This window comes from Notechis scutatus, chromosome 5 (assembly GCF_049901735.1).
Source record: "Notechis scutatus isolate UNSWTSFEM ecotype Mainland chromosome 5, rNotScu1.2, whole genome shotgun sequence".
Classification (NCBI taxonomy): Eukaryota; Metazoa; Chordata; class Lepidosauria; order Squamata; family Elapidae; genus Notechis; species Notechis scutatus.
The window spans coordinates 44,756,600-44,760,406 of NC_142013.1; the positions used below are offsets into that span (position 1 = coordinate 44,756,600).

Sequence of the window (3,807 nt, forward strand, 5' to 3'; positions counted from 1 at the left end):
AAAACAATATTAGAAATAAAGCAACATAAAAATTATATTAAAACCAAACATTAAAACCAAAAACCTTGCCCTATATTAAGCCACTGACATGAAGACACCTTACCCTATGCCACCCAATTCCAGACTATAACTAGTCTGCTGCATGATTCTTTGTAATTTTTTACATCTAAATACTAGTTATAATTTACCTTAAATACTGTATATTTGTCTCTAAAATCCTCCTTGTTCTTCTTAAATTAAGGGTCCTTCCCCAATATATTTATTTTCTTTGAAAACTGCTTTTTATTTATATTTATTTATTAAATTTTATGCCACTCATCTCCCCTACAAGCAATCAGTTGCTGCAAGGAATTTATGGGATATAATGAAAAATAGGTTGCCAATGCATCAAAGACCACATTTTATAATGTGCAAAATTGCTAATATTTTTGGTAGCACATTTATCTCATTTTTAATTTACATTATTTATATTGTTTATTAGAGCACATTAGTTGCTATTGTGGGATGTAAAATGCAAAATCCAATCAATCATGTCATATAGGGTAGATAGAAACAAAGGAAGAGAGGTAGTCCTGCATACAACCAGACCTATGTAAGAAAGGGTTTTATAAGTGACAAGTAGCACTTTGAATTGCACCTAGAACCTCATTTGCACCCAGAACCAATGCCATCCATTGAGCAGACATGTGTATATCTGTGTAATGTAGTATAGTCATAATTTGTCATGTTATTGCATCATGGACTATTTGTAGCTTTGATGTGGTATTCAAGGGCAGTTCCAGATTTATTTATTTATTTATTTAGTCAAGCGATTATAAGTTAACAGGTATAAGTATAAACATAGTTATTAATATATGAAATGGATACATATAAGAAAAATAAAAAGAAACAATAGGACAGGGACGGTAGGCATGTTGGTGCGTTTATGCACGTCCCCTACAGACCTCTTAGGAAAGGGGTGAGGTCAATAGTAGACAGTCTAAGGTTAAAGTTTTTGGGGTTTGGGGAATAAACCACAGAGTCAGGTAGAGTATTACAGACATTGACCACTCTGTTGCTGAAATCGTATTTCCTGAAATCAAGTTTGGTGCGATTAACATTGAGTTTTATCTATTGTTTGCTCTTGTGTTGTTATGGTTGAAGCTGAAGTATTCATTGACAGGTAGGACATTGCGATGTATGATTTTATATACTATGCTTAGATCGGAATGAAGGTGGCGTAGTTCTAGGTTTTCTAGGTCTAGAATTTCAAGTCTGGTGGCATAAGGTATTCTGCAATGAGTAGAGGAGTGGAGAACTCTTGTGAAAAATTTCTGGACTGCCTTGCAAAATCCTCTTGCATAGTGATTAAGGCAGCAGTGAATATGAAAATGGATATGCAGTTCAGGTAATGGAACAAGTTCTGTACCAGATGGTATGGTTATGACTCTATCCATAGTTAGATAAACTGAAGATAGATAAACTAGTGGTATCTATAAATTATTTATTTGATAAACTAGGGGTTCTGCAGGGCTCGGTATTCTCTTTGATCCTGTTCAACATTTATATGAAGCCGCTGGGTGAGATCATCCGTCACCATGGTCCATGGACTGAGGTATCACCAATATGCTGATGACACTCAGCTGTATGTCTCAGTCCATGGTGAGTTAAGTGTTGCTGTGTCCTCTCTTGCAGTGCCTGGAGGCTGTTAGGGACTAGATGGGGAGCAACGGGATGAAACTAAACCATTAAAAAACTGAGTGGCTTTGGGCTTGGGGTTTGTTGGCTCAAGGAGAATTACCACCTTTAGTCTTGAATGGGGTGGCACTATCCCAAACAGACCCTGTGCATAATCGAGGGGTTTTCCTGGACTCACAACTCCTGTTCAAAGAACAGGTGGCGGTCGTTGCCAGGAGGGCCTTTGCGTAACTGGGGGTTGTGCACCAGTTATGCCCTTTCCTGGATCAGCAGTCCCAACTCACAGTCATTCATGCCCTGGTCACTTCCCGTCTTGATTATTGCAGTGCACTTTACATGGGGTTACCCTGGAAGAGCATACAGAAGCTCCAATTGGTGCAAAATGCAGCAGTCCGAATGGTTTTGTGCACATGTGTCACCTCTCCTGCAGGAGCTGCATTGGTTATCAATTTGCTTCCAGGTGCAATTCAAGGTGCTGGTTGTCACCTTTAAAGCCTTTCATGGCTTGGGTCCAGGTTATCTGAGGAAACATCTCTTGCCAGTCACATCTACCCAACCTATTAGAGCGAAGAGGCAGTTCGCTTGAGATTGTGATTTTATTTCAAAACGACTGGCTTAGTTCAGTGTAATACTTGTTTTACAGCTGTCTTTCGCAGTACTCTTTTCAAACTTGGATACTGTCCTCTTTGTAAAAAAAATTACCACTTTACATGGACAGATTACCTATCTAGAATCTCTAATCTGTGCTCTCCAAGCAGAAATTATGTGCCCAATCCAGCCATCTATTGAGCTGCCGTGCTACCAGCCCCCACTACCACAAAGATCCTACAGGAAAAGGGCAGTATGGACAACCGTGGGATCTGGCAGCTGTGGACCATAAACACAAAACTTTTGCTGTGTCCCAGCATAACAGATACAATGCCCTTGCTGGTCTTAATAGGGACACTAAAGTGACAGGTCAAGGTAGTTGTGATAATGATAACTTAAGTAAGCCAGGGATCATGGTCCTAGAAGAAGAACTTACTTTGGAAAGGAGAAAATGTGAATCAGCTATTACGCATCAGTCACACAAGAAGAGCAAGGCATCCAAAAAGAGAAGCCACCTTCTGGTTGGGGACTCAATTGTAAGGGATGTAAATTTAGGAAAGGATATGGACGTTTTGAAAGAGGTCAGGTGTCTGCCAAGTGCTACTGCCAGCAGAAACAAGAAGCGTATTCTTAAGATACTCAAGAATGCCAGCAAGGACTGTGATGTTGATGCTATTATCTTGGTACAAATGATCTGTCCCAGAAGGATGTACTTTCTGTTCAGAAAGATTTCCAAAGCTTGGGGTATGAACTTAGTAATATGGACTATAGGCTTATGATTTTAAAGGTTCTACCAGTATACAAGGAACAAAAAGGGAAAGGGCAGCGTGTAGCAGAGTTTAATGTGTGGCTAAAGGAGTGGTGTAAAAGGGAAGGATTTGCTTTTATTAGTCATGATGTCTGCAGCTGGTCCAATGAAGAACTGTACAAAAGAGATGGTTTGCATCCATCAAAGAAAGGAACTGAGTTACTTGGCATTAAATTCACAGATTTCCTGGATAAACATTTAAACTGAACAGCGGGGACAGAGAATTAATGAATTCAGAACATCTCTGTCCCCAGCAACCTAAAACTAATAAGGATACCAGTGCATGCAAAATAGATGTTTGTGCAGGTAAGACTATCAACCTTGATGCCAACCAAAACCAACCATTTAATAGTGAGTGCCATACCATGTGCACTAATCAAACAGGTGGCAAAAAAGTAGGGACAGCAGGCCACAAGGGACAGAGAGCCAAAGCCACAAAGCCAAGTCTGGGGCAACGGGGACTGAAAGAGGAAGGTTGAGAATGGGGGACCCATGGAACCTGGTCAGACCAGCACAATACCACTGAGAAAGAAAAACAAGAAATCCAAGAAGAAACCAGCATGGCTACACAAAGATCTCTCTGGCAAATTGAAAGAAAAAAAAGGACAAGTACAAAAAAATGGAAAGAAGGACATACAACTAAGGCAGAATATCAGCAGATAGTCAGAATCTGCAAAGACGAAGTCAGGATAGCAAAGGTTCAGAAGAGAACAAAGACTTGCAACAAAAGTCAA

The 3,807-nt window shown here is 39.9% G+C and overlaps 1 pseudogene; it reads left to right on the forward strand.

Moving 5' to 3' along the window:
- Positions 1 to 1,577: 1,577 nt before the first annotated feature.
- On the forward strand, positions 1,578 to 3,552 carry LOC148130464 (uncharacterized; annotated as a pseudogene).
- Positions 3,553 to 3,807: the final 255 nt, after the last annotated feature.